Source organism: Phyllostomus hastatus, unplaced genomic scaffold (genome assembly GCF_019186645.2).
Source record: "Phyllostomus hastatus isolate PE091 unplaced genomic scaffold, TTU_PhHast_1.1 phas_contig_38, whole genome shotgun sequence".
NCBI classification, from domain to species: Eukaryota; Metazoa; Chordata; class Mammalia; order Chiroptera; family Phyllostomidae; genus Phyllostomus; species Phyllostomus hastatus.
In genome coordinates this window covers 16069159-16083320 of record NW_025333869.1, presented here as the reverse complement: position 1 = coordinate 16083320, position 14162 = coordinate 16069159, and positions in this window count along the sequence as shown.

The window sequence follows — 14162 nt, the reverse complement described above, 5'->3', positions numbered from 1 at the left end:
ATTGCCCCCACTGACTAGTACAATGAAATTGTCGTTCACACAGGCACATTCCAGTCCACTCTCTTTGGCTGCCAGGTTACATCAATATTGTGCAAACCATCCTCATTATATGAACAATGGTTGGACTTTTTCTGGACAGACTTCTTATACTTGTCTGTCTGCTTAACTTGAGATTGGCCACGTAGCTTGCTTTGTGTCTTATTTTGCTTAGGTGGCCACAACAAAATATCATAGACAGGTGACTTAAACAACAGAAATTTATTTCTCATGTCTCTAGATGCTGGAAGTCTGACATCAGGATGCCAGCATGATTAGGTTCTAGCAAGGGCCTCCTTCCTGGCTTGAAGATTACTGCCTTTTTGCTGTTCTCACACATCAGAGAGAGAGAGAGAGAGAGAGAGCAATCTTGTGGCTACTCTTATAAAGACACTTATTCCAACTTAAGGGCTCTACCCTCATGAAATAATCACCTCCCAAAGGCCCCATTGTTACAGGGTGCAGCCAAGAGGGGGGACCCCAAATGGGCATTTGAAATGGGGTCCAGAACTTAAGGTGTCCAGGAGATTTTAAGATGTCTCCATCCCCCCCACCCAGGGTGTGGGTTGGGGGAAGGGACAAATGGAGCAAGGCCATTGAGATCTGTTTTGCATAGCAACAGCCTTGCAGCTACCCTCTGGCATGTTCATTTAACATATCTATAGCCTTTGGCTGGTCGCTTAGATATGTTAAATAGCTGTGATCATCTCTGAGCCAGGGGAATGGAAGTAACTTCCCCACCAAGATGTGACTGGGGGCAGATCCCCCAAGCTAGATATGTTAAATAGCTGTGATCATCTCTGAGCCAGGGGAATGGAAGTAACTTCCCCACCAAGACGTGACTGGGGGCAGATCCCCCAAGCTACAGCGCCTGCGTGGGAGCTCGGAGAAGATTGGCTCCTGGACATGGGGCCACACCTGCCCAGACTCAAGATGGCAGCCCAGTAAAGCTGGAAGGATATGAGTTCTGGCATGTGAAGCTGAGTGTGGGAGGAGTCGGAAATGAGGCTGCAGAGGAAGATTGGCCACGGAGATTTAAAACCCAGATGTGGTGGCCATTAGGGGAGAGAGCCATGCACAGCCCTGAGAAGGAGAGAACCATGCGGCTTTGGCAGAGTGAGGACTCTCCCTTCCCACAGGCCTGAGGAGGGGAACCATGTGGCTTTAGCAGAATGGGGAGGACCTCAGCCATTGGAAGAAGAGAACCATGCTGCTTTGAGAAGGAGAGCCATGTGCAGCCCTGAGGAGGTGAACCATGTGCAGCCCTGAGAGGGAGACAACCATGTGGCTGTGGAGGTGCAGAGAGGATCATGGCCATTAGGAGAGAGAACCACACAGCTTTGGCAGAGTGGGGACTCTCCCCTTCCCGCAGCCCTGAGGAGGAGAACCATGCGGCCTTGACAGAGTGGAGACTCCCGTGGCCCTGGGAGAGAGGACCACATGCCTGTGCCAGAGTGGGGACCCCCGCGGCTTTAGAAGGGGAAACCACCACCTGGTTTTAGCAGAGATCCCGGTGACTCAGAGGAGGGTGCCGGGAACCCAGGGAGGTCTCCCAGCCGAGATGGAGGACTAACTGGGAGGGACCAGAGGACTGCCTGAGCCATGGACTTCTATTTCCTTTCCTGAGATATGGTACTCTGGACTGGGCAAAGGGGGAAGGAAGGAAGGACTGTGTCTGTTTGTGGGTGTTTTTAGGGACTTGAGGATTTTTGATAAAGACATTAGGTCACTACTTGAAGTTTGTATAGCATTAAATAAACATTTCCTTTCCTTTTCACGAATCTCTGGCATTGAGAGACGTCTTTCCTCTGGTGGCGGACATAACGGACCCAGGGCCTTCTTTCAATAATAGTATATTGTCCCAGGCCCCCCTTGTTGTGTTCTGTAACACCATCTGCAATACCATCACATTGAGCTTTAGGGCTTCAACATGTGAATGGAAGAGATGGGACAATCTAGTCCATAGCACTCTGAGAAATGGAATGTGAGCAAAAGTGACCTAGTGCCACCTCTGAGTGAAGATGTTAGGAAACATCCATGGGTTTTATTGCTCTTCCGCCATATTGTTCTTTGAGAAGAACACAGCAATATAGGTAGTCCCAAAACAAGAAAACCTGAGCCTCATCCACAATCTGGAGTGTGACTGAGATAGCCAACCTGCAAACTATGAAGAAAACCAGCAACTTATTGTTGGAATTAGGTGTTGCTACCAAAAAAAAATCTGTATAATCCATAAAACAATTATAAAGAGGCTCAGGCTCAGAGACCAGTCTGGGCACAGATTAGCTGGGTCCTGAACTCAGAATTTCACAAGGCTCAGATCAAGATGTTGGCTAGACTCCATTCGCATTGGAGTTTTGAGAAGGCAAAACATCATTGTTAAGCTCCCTCAGGTTGGTGGCAAAGATTACGTCCTTACAACTACAGATTTCATGGCATCTTAATTTGTCAAAGCTAGCAAGAAAGTGAGAGAACAAGAGTCTATGCTACTTGAAGTCCCTAACTTCAGGAAAGGCCTGAATCCTCTTTAAAAGGGCTATTTTGATTAGGTCAGGCCCACCCAGGATAATCTCCCTTTTGATTAACTCAAAGTCAACAGATAGGAACCTTTCATTTTTGCCAAATAATGTAACATAAGCATGGATGTGACATCCTGTCATATTTGCCATATTGTATCAGTTAGAGGAAAGGCACAGTTTCCATAGCACACAAGGGGAAAGGATGACATAAGGGTGTGATTCATTAAGAGTCACCATGGGATGTCTGCCACAACACTTAATGAACTATTGGACTACAAGATGAACTATACTATTACTTGGAAACACATCAAAGTTTTCTCATTGATTAAATCAAGCCAGCATAGGATGAAGGAAGTTATGATGACTGGGAAGCAAGGATGAATAATGAAATTCAGACATAAAGCACCTGAAGGGCATAAGAAGACTGAAATAAGGTGCCCATAACTCTGTTTCTTAAAGAAACACCACCAACAAGCCATGTCTGGTTCAGTATGAATAAACAATATCCTCAACCCCTGTCAGAGCCACAGAGATATAACCATAGACAGAATCAATGCCAGGTAAAAAATTGCACCCTGTAACCTGTTAACAGTTGTGAGGCTGGGCAGGTGCACCTGAGCATCTATCCATTTATACTTCAGCGACCCCAAGGATGAATGGAAAGGGGGACTGCATTTCAGTATTGTCTGAGGGGGACATCTAGTGGTAGCTGGAAACGAGGAGGGTTAACAACTGGTAAGCACACACCCTTGAGCAGATAAATGCACAGAAATTCTGAGTGGGAGATGCTAATAATGTTATGTCAGTTCTCTAGGAAGACATTTGTCCCCCAATTTCCCTTTTACAAAAGATATTTAAAAGGTTATAAATAGACCACACCTGATCATATCTTCTCAGGCATCTAAGGGTATTTACATGCATTCCCTTAAGGAATTGTGCTATCATGGAAATAATTGTAACTTCTAGGAGCCACATTATATTTTGGGGTGCGTGTGCACATGTGTGTGTGTGCAAAAGAGAGAGAATTTGCAATGATTGATGAGGAGAACTTTATGTCATGATAAAACATAAATGAAAGGAAGGTAGGAAAAGAGGGAGGAAGGCAGAAAAAGATTAGTGATGCTCTGGCCATCATCCATGCTTCTCCCACCCCTCAGAACAAAGTTATCTTTTCCAGCTTGATTTATCAGCCCCCACCCTAAGGTGTGTGGCTTCCTACAGAATGGATTTTAGGATCTTCAGTTGTATTTTAAAAATGAGCAAAGGAGTTCTAGGCCTGAGAAATGAAAAAAATAAAATAAAAAGCTGAAAAGAAGTTAAGTTGATCTCTGTGGCACAGAGTTGAGAGGACAGGGGAAAGAGGCAGAAATGAGAGGCAACAGTGATGGAAGGGCTGCAGGAAGGAAGAAGAGCTTGGCATTGGCAGTGAGTGGGTAAGTGACTGGCTCGCCAGCAGCCTTAAGGGAGAGGAAAATATGAAGGAGAAAAGAGGTGAGAGTTGTGCTCCCTCAAAACCTAATGATTTCACACCTCTATTTTCTTCATTTATTTATCTTTAAGTTCTTTATTTACTTGAAATTCTTTCTTGCCTCTCTTTACTTTTCTCCATTTTAGGGCTCATCTGAAAACTTTTCTCATCTAGAAAATGAGAACCTTAGATGGTTTTGAAGTCCTTTCCCACTCTTTTCTAAAGCTTCCCATAATACTTCAACACACAAGACAAAGTCATGACTGAGATGAAACATATATTATGCAAATACTGTGTGTCACACTGCAAGTTGGATCGTTTTTCTGGTGTTCTTCCCAGAACTTTGCCTGGTCCTCACTGTGGCTGATGCCTTTCTCAAGCTTTTGTCCCTGTTGGTGTGCTTGTGCATAATTTTTATCCATTTGCTTTCTGGACTACAATTTGCAGAAAATATTTCATCTTATTCATCTTCTTGGCCATTTAGAGAAACATTTAAATATAAGGAATGCTTTAATTATTAAATCAAGTCTGGCAGGAGATCATTTTGACAGCAAATTACCAATATTTTGTGTTAGCGCATGTATTTATAATGATAAAATTTTATTTCTTTGAAATTCTTCCATTATCTAAAAGTTTTGAAATCCAAGTGGGAAGGAGTCCTCTCTAATTACTCCCAATTAGTATCATTTAGCTAACATACATACACAGTATACAAATGCATTACCATATTGAAATAAATTTTGTGGGTTTTTTATTATTTCCTTGTCATGAGATTTTCTTATACTAACCACTGCATTTTTTTTTCTGGCCTGAAAGAGAAGACCTGACTGTAGGTTGCTTTATTTGAAAAGAAAAAAGAAAAACCAACAGTGCACTAGGGTTCTCTTTTCTCCCCATTCTCTCCAACACTTGTTTGTTGATTTGTTTATGGTGGACATTCTCACTGGTGTGAAGTAGTATCTCATTATGGTTTTAATTTGTATCTCTCTGATGGCTAGTGATGCTGAGCACCTTTTCATATGTCTCTAGATTCTCTGTATAGCCTCCTTGGAAACACCAATCCATAAGAACCTATGTACTCCAATGTCCATAGCAGCATAATTTGCAATAGCCAAGTGCTGGAAGCAACCTAAGTACCCATCAGTAAATTAGTGGATCAAAAAACTATGGTACATTTACACAATGGAATTCTATGCAGCAGAGAGAAAGAAGGAGCTCCTACCCTTTGTGACAGCATGGATGGAATTGGAGAGCATTATGCTAAGTGAAATAAGCTAGGTGGTAAAAGACAAATATTATATGATCTCAGCTATAAGCGAAACTTAATCAGCAAAACAAACAAGCAAGAAAATATAACCAGAGACATTGAAATTAAGAACAATCTGGCAGTAACCAGAGGGGAGGTGAGAGGGGATAATGGGAGGAAAAGGGGAAAGGGTCTTCAGAAACAAAGATGAAGGACACATAGATAAAACCAAGGGGGAGTGGAATCAGGGGAGGGAGGTGGGGATGGCTGGAATGGAGGGGAGTGGTAGGGAAAAATGCAGACAAATGTACTTGAACAACAATTAAATTAAAAAAAGAGTGAGGAAAGAAAAAAAAAACTGTCCATTGATGTCGGCAGGGAGAAGAGGGTGGTATCATGAACATTCCATTCTCCAACCTCTTCCTTCTATAAGTTGGTAAGCTCTCTTTGTTTTTCATTGATTGATAGAGTTTATAATAGTTATGTTAGAATCCAGGGGTGTTTTGGCTCACATATTTGATCTATAAAGCAAATGTTTTATGATTTATTTGCTTCCTACTTCCAAAAAATAATATGGGGCAGCATACAGTAAAAGAAATAGACAGAATGATACTATTAACACAAAGTAACAGAGCAAGAATTCAATTGTCTAGCAAGTCCAGTTTGATGCTTGTTTGAGATAGGGATTTAAATATCAGGGCGCTGACACTGACAGGTAATGTTGCCCAAAGAAGTCAGAAGTGGAAAGAACCAGTAGGGATATTTCTAAAAAAAAAATTCCAGGAGTTGAGCAAGTGCAAGTCAGAGGAAAATGAAAAGAACAGAAAGAAATTACAAATTGCAAAAAATAGAATTGAGTATATATGATAATCAGTGGGTCCAGAGATGAGTAGGTATGGATGGCAGTAGGAACAAAAGGTGAGAGAAAGGAGAGGAAGCTGAAGTGCTCCACCTTGCTTGTACTAAAACCTGATTCATGGTGCATTATAAAATTGTTTGGCCTAATGGCTTAAGTCAGCATACATAATACAAAACAGTAAATTGGCCAGAAAATAAGGATTATGGAAGCCACTGCAATTGAAGACAAGATTTATCTATGAGTTATTAGTGGTCAAGAAGAAGAAGGAAGTATAATAGATCCAAGAGAAGGCCAAATTCTTAGAAAACAAAACATGGGATTAAATTTTTGAGAAATCTGTCCTTCATGTGTTCATCAGGAAGAGGAAAGACAACTAAGAATAATTATTTCTATACTCCTGACCCAATAAACAATAACTCAGCCATTCTCTTCCATTTTATAAGACAAAGTAAAAAAATAAGCTATATCTCATAAAGAATGGCTATTTGTGACTAAGAGAGAAAATGATTTTGTTACAGGGTGGTTTCATAAGAAAGGTTTATAACAAGTCATTAAAGCGATATCATAATAGCCATTGTTAGCATGGGCATGAATTCCTTGTACATGTGTCAGGAGATACAACTTGAAAAGTAAACATTGTTCACTCCCAGTCTCAGGCACTAGAGCCAAAACTCTGCCTACTGTCCATTTACAAAAGGTACTGAGTGCCTTCTGTAAATTGAGGGAATGGAAAGGTCAAGATGCACACATTTCATGCAAGATAATGGAAGGAAAGAGCCAGATTGAGAGCTTAATAGTATAAAATATCTAGATTATTTTCATACAAATTCTCCTCAGATGAAGGGCAAAAATTTCTATAGAAATGCATTGTCCTAAAGAGCCTGTCGCTTTGATATCTTTTGCACCTTCATCTGTGAAAGAAAGTAGTAGCATTTTAGTGCCTAGATCAGAAGGCCATTTACTCTAAGATGACAAATGCCTAAGCATATGTGACAAATCATCTTTAAGGAGAATTTAAAAGAAGCCACTGCTCCAGAAGACTGATTAGAGTTGTTGTTACTCTACTTTTTCCCCTAGAATTACTTACCTGTAATTCATTTGTTACAAACATTTATTTTGAAACCACTGTTTTCATGGCATTTTATCTTCATAAAGCATGCCAAACTCACCTGGGCCAGGGTGCTCAATTAGTTGGAGTGTTATCCCCTACACCAAAAGGTTGCAGGTTCCATCCTGGGTCAGGGCACATACCTAGGTTGCAGATCCTGGTCAAAATTGCATACGGGAGGCAACTAATAGATGTTTCTCACTTCTCTCTCTCTCTCTCTCTCTCTCTCTCTCTCCCCCTTTCCCTCTCCCTCTCCCCCCCCTCCCTCTCCTCCCCCCTCACAAATCAATAAATATATCCTTGGGTGAGGATTAAATAATAAACATGCCAAACATGTGCACAAGTCACCTACATGCTTTATGGCTTTTGGTCTTCCCAGTAATTATATGGAGAAAGCATTATTATTCCCTTTTACAGAGGAGGGTCTTAAATACATAGACATGCAATCTCTTCATCCACGACCTCACACTTAATGCAACACAGAGCTGAAATTCAAGCCCATTTCTTTGTTTTTGAGTTATATCTAATGGACTTCTCTTACCCTCACAGACATGTATTTATATTCAAGACAGATCAAAATGTAATGTTTGGCTCACACAGAATCATTTATCTTCACCTTTTGGCACTGTGATTATATAGCATTTATAAACTCCCTGTCCAGTCAGGCAAATACTTGCAATTCTGTGCCTTGATTTAGTGCACTGGGTCCCACTATCAAAGTTACTAGCCTTGCAAATTGTCATAATCTGAGTCTAGATTTCTAGACTTATGCTTCTAAATCACATGGCACTGCACAGAGTTGATACAAGAAAAAGGAATCATGAATAGGAAGGGCTGAGTTAGCATCACACACCAATAAGAAATGAAATGGCTTGATTTTAATGTGAGTTGTGAAAAAAAACTGCTACAGTGAGAACAGGGTTGAGATGAGAACTAACTGATTTAAATAAGTATCTTTTAGGAAAACACCAAATATCATAATGACTGTCATATGAAAGTGGAAAAATGTTAAGACAGTGTAACTTTCTTTTTTGGAAAAGTAATGCTTAGAAATCAAATACTTTAAACTATATTTTTAGTTTTCAAAAACATGACTACAATGTATAATACAGTCTTCAAATCTCCCATATTTTTCATATACAGAATCTAACTTAAACTCTAAAAACAGTTTTGATCAGAGGAATAATCATTTGTTTTATTTTTGTTTTCCATATGGCACAGGGTATGTTTAATAAGAATTTATTTATACCTAAGAGTTTTTTCCATAACTCAGCATGAGCTCCATGCCTGTGGATGAGTGGTACGTATTGCACATAGTCTTCACCCAGGCAATAGCCTGTCTTCTGAGACCTCTAAGTCCCTGAGAATTTCAAGGTAAATTTTGTTCCACTAAAGTCTATATGTTTTCCACCAGGTCAAGTAGTATTTGATTTGTATTGAGAGAAATTTTCGCATGGATCTTGGATTCCAAGTACTAGACTATAGCATGTTCAGAGCTTTGATTCCTTTATTTTCCAAGGACATATTTTAGAGTAAAACCAAATACAAACACACAAAAAACATTTATTTGGCACTTGTAGTTTATATACATGTTTACACTTTCTGTGAATCTCAGATGTTTATATTACTCCACAGACTTTTCTAATTCAATACACTGCAAATTTATGCACTGCACAAATGTGGTTCTCCTCCAAAACACCCTTTTTCAGCAACAGCACCATCCAGACCATTCAGGTTGCCCAACCAGAAATCTGAATCTTGACACTTATATCATTTATTGTCCTTGGGACATAATTTATCCTTGAACTATAAAAATCTTCTTCTTCCAAGTGGCAGGAGAAGAAGGGTCAAGGTTTTTGGGAGAAAATTCGAGTTCTTCCTAAAAGTTCTTTTCTGTGATTAATGCTTACTACATTTACCTAATAAAAGATGAATAGTATATTTTGTATACATTTGAAATAATACTATATAAAATAGTAATAATGTGTTAGTTTATGTACAAATATGAATTAACATGAATATAATAAAATTAAAAATTCATTGAAAATTAATTACAAACTAAAAAACTATACATTGTGTTTATCCTATTGTAATGTGACAGTGCTCTTTTAGCTGCTAAAGAGATCTGCTCACCTTCTTCATCTGAGTTATTTTCAAATTATATATAATTTGAATAACAGGACATCAGGAAAACACTTTTCCGCCAGAATGTGGCAACCCCTCAGTTGTGGGTTTGTAAGGAAGAGCTTTTCCTCAGTCATCATAAAAATCCTCAGTGGTATTTCATTATTTTTAGCAAAGTCTCTGGGAAAATTTTGTTCCATCTGTAAATAATATTTATGAGCCATATCTTTGACCTGAACACAAATAAAAAGGCAAAATGAAGAGGAAGATTACATAATGTGGCAAAGCTTGTGATTCCATGCAAATTTGTTATTTTGGAATGTATTTGAAGTAGTCTTTTCCAAGCATTTAAAATGGCATTTTGGTGTTGTTTTTGGCTGTGAGTTAAAATTTACTTTAGCATTTACACAAAGAGAATCTGGCAATCAGGTATTCTTAACAGGCTTATTATTGAGCATTTTAATCAAATTTTGGATGTTAAAACAACCTCAATTTTACTTGAAAGGGTATCTGAGGAAAACATACTATTTACACTCTTTAGTTTCTACATCAGTGCCTTGTGTGTAATGGATGTGTTAGGACCATATCCTCAATTTGCATGTAGGACGCATTCAATGAATCTTATTAAATATTAATCAGGCTTGGTTTCACAAATATCTTCACAAATGTAGGAATCCACATTATGTCCCTTCTTCCTAATACAATAAATCATCTGGTAGTCAGATTATTCCAGATTCCCTTTCATTTTCCTAAAGGAACTCATGAGCTTTACAATAAATTCTTTGAGTGCAACCACGCAGTTGGTCATTGCTTGGGCTGCAGTATCTTATTTGACTTAGCATTATTGGTTTTCTAAGTTGCAACAATAAGTCCCTCCTAGGATCTGTCACAGGAGGTGTCACTGCTTTCTATATCTCGGTCCTTTACATTCTTTGTGGTTTGTTATCACATAGCTGAGATATGGGAGATAGATAACTCAGGTTGTAAAACATTTGTATGATTCTATTTGAAGTACCAACTTCCTCTCCTGAAATATAAAGATTTTTGTAAGAATAAAAGAAGGCTATGATTAAGTACTTTGTGAAATAAGTTACAATAACATTTTTAACTAATTAGCTTAAGTTTACATGACATAAAAATATTGAGTTAAGTAGCTTTTTCCAGTAATGATTACAACATGTTAGTAACTTTTCTAAATCCTTAGGTGGTATTATTACATTTAATAATGACATTAACCATACAAAGTAGTTTTATAGTCAAAGTGGTTGAAGCAGAGAGGTTTAGCTAAATGCCGTGAGTCGTGAAAATAGAAGCAGTGGAGCTAGGTCTTCATTTGAAGCAGTATGGTTCCAGGAGCATGCACTATGCTGATCCCTTGTAAGTGACCAAATAAGCTATTTGTACTAGTTCCAAGTTGTATGATGTTAGGCAAAAACTTCATACTGTCTCTTGGTATGTATTAACTTTCATATCTGAAAAATGAAAGATGAATTGTACTTGATGTATGTAAAGATTCATTGTACCTTTAGTTGTTTTGATTTTCCACAATTTAAATCTTTTCAAGGCATTCTCTCTCTCCTTTCTTCACAGAAGTGCATTAGTATTATAGGTCAGATTGACCAAAAGATTATGTTCATTCTCAGGGAGGATTAGTTAGGGAGTGGGGGAAAATGAAAAAGAAAAATGAAGATCCCAGCAAGGGTGTCATCTGGGTGTGTCTTGCAGAAAAAAGCTTTGGTCAAATTATAGAGGGGAAAAGGTTGTCCAGAATTTCTACCAAACTGAAACAAAGGGAGCTTAACTTTCACACTGTTATTCTGGTCAGTCAAGCAAGGTTAAGAGCACTACTGGTAGAAATATATACTCTTAGATATTTCAGGTTCTGTATATGTTCAATCAAAAAGCCTCCAGTATTCTGAAGATTGTCCCACCAGTAAGAGCCACAATGTGTTCATCTAGAGCAAAAGCACATGGGAGCTGGAGGGGGGTCACACATAAATGGCAAAAGAAATTGGAGGGGTTCTGGTCAGAGCACTAACTGTACTTACAACAATTACCTAATGTGTATTTAAGGGAAAAAATTTAAATATTTACTAAAGAAATATTTCTAAATGCAGAGATAAATGCAGAAATGTTGTCTTGGCATCATTAATATGGAAAATGAAAATAAATATAAATATGGTATGTACAAGCAATTAACAAAAAGAAATTAGTAAACATATAAATAAAAAGAAAACTAGATTAAAATTACAAAAGAAACATAAATTAAAAGAAGTTCCAGTTTTCACATACTGCATTTGTTAAAAAAAGAAAGACAAAAAGAAGAAGGAAAGAGGAAGGAGGGAAGGTGGGAAGGAAGGACCCATTGTTTATAGCAGTGTGATAAACAGAACAATATTTTTCATTCTTGGGGTCTAGCATAAGACTTCAAAATTTTTAAAACTTAAAACTTTGTTTTAAAAATTTTATGTAAGAATTATGCTATAAATGAGTTGAGACTAGCTTCAATTTTAGTAGACCTTTGGGGCTATGATTTATGATTGGGTAACGTTATTTTTGTCAGATTACTGGCTTAAAAAATAAGTAAGAAAAATGCTTATAAAAAGGATTAGAGGGGAAAGCAAAGATGAAATGAAAATTTTGTGTGTGTCCAGACTAACTAGCATGTTTTATAATTCACAAATCCATGCTTAGCCTATTCCTTTGCCAGAGAGTAGTAGTTTAGCAACACTGCTTGGTTTACAACCTATGTCCAAAGCCATTGGTTTACAACCTATATCCAAAGCCCTATGTCCAAAGGTACTCGCCCCTTGGTCTGCTCAGCATAAGTGATGCCTAACTTCTGTTTAAAGTTTTGTGTGGGGATAAGGAGTCCTGAGAAAGTGGATAAAAGAAGAAAAAGAATAAACTTGCCTTAAATAACAAAGTAAGAAGTATGGATTTTCAAGGAGCAAACCAGTGAGAAGAGAAGAGAGCCCCCTGGGTCGACTAGGTGGGAAATGTTCTATAGAGGTGGTAGCTTACAAACTTTGAAGAGCAGACAGGTCAATTTTAAGTCATCTTTTCTGAAGCGCTGTGATGAATTTCCCTCCATTACCTTCAGTTCTCAGTAAAGAGACCTACATCTACAGCCTCGAGACAGTCATGTTTTGGGGTAAAGGGAATGGGCATGTCTGGTAAAGCAATAAGGCTCAGGGTGGAGATGAGAGCAGCATCAACACGGAGTCCAGTGTGCTACTGACCCTTCAATAAACCTGATATGAACTCTCCTTTTTTCACCACATTTACAAAGTAAGTGATCCTTAGAGATGAGGAAAGAGAGAAAAGTCAATTTATAGGATGAATGCATAATTTAATCCTGGTTTGAGTATATGTAGCTGGTACCACCTCTGCTAAGGAAACCTGATATTTTGGTGACTCACATTCATTACATTCATAAAAATCTATCATGGTAGTCTTATCATTGTTTCTCAACTGTAAAGGGCATAAGAATCATGAGACATGGGAAGCATTATTAGAAAGCAGATTTTGACTCAATAGGTCTAGGGCAGAATCTGAGATTTTCTGTTTTGAATAAGTTCCTACAGGATGTTTCGAGATATAAAATGAGGCAATATATGTAAAGTGTCTATATGTTATAGGTATTTAACAAACATGAAATATTTCCCTATTTTAAAAACGATGTAAATTCAGTTAAGAATATTTGATCTTATAATAGCCCTATTTTTGGGGGAGATATAATTTACACTCCATAAATAATCCATAATAAAAGTGATATTTTGCATATTCATAAGATCAAGCAACCATCACTACTATATAATTTCAGAATATTTTAATTGCCCCAAAAGGAAAACCTGTGCCTATTAACAGTCACTCCATTCCTCCCTCCCACCAGTCCTTAGCAACCACTATTTTATATTTGATCTCTATGGATTTGCCAAATCCAGACATTTCATGTAAATGAAATCAAATGATATTTTAAATCTGACTCTTTTACATAGTATAACATTTTCAAGATTCATCCACAGTGCTACAATTATTCATGTTTCATTCCTTTTTATAGCTAAATAATGTTTAATTTTATGGCTGTCCCAATTTTGTCTGTGTATTCATCAGTGATGGATATTTGGATTACTTGTACTTTTTGGCCATTATTAATAATGCTGTGATGAACATCAATGTATAGTATTTTTAAAAACCTTTATTTTAATTTCTCTTCAATATATACTAATGAGAAGAACTGCCAAGTCATAAGATCATTTCATGTTTAACTTTTGAAGAATTGTCAGTTTTCCACAATAGCCACACAATTCAACATTCTCACTATGAAGTTCCCAGTTTGTCCAAATCTTTGTTAAGCTAATGGTCCTTTTTAAAATTTTAATAGTCACTCTAATGGGTATAAAATGTTCTTGAATTTTGTCTATAAATTGCATTTCCCTAATGAGCACTGAGTAAATGTTATATGCTCCTTTTTGGCTGTTTGTATCTATTTTATTTGCTGTTCTAGAGAAATGTCTATTCAAAATCTTTGCCTGTTTTATAAATGGGTTATTTGTCTTTTATTGTTTCAAGAGTTCATTATATATTCTGAATACTAGATTCTTACTAGCTACATGATTTTTAAATATTTTCTGTATCAAGTTGTGGATCTCTTTGAATTGCTCCTATTAGTAGCTTGTTGAGTACCTCAGATTTGTAAATCAACATTTTTAAATAAAATATAGAAAGTTTTTGGACTTTATTCCTTCAAATATTCTTTCTGCCTCTTCCTCTCTTTCTTCTACTGGGAACCCCATTAC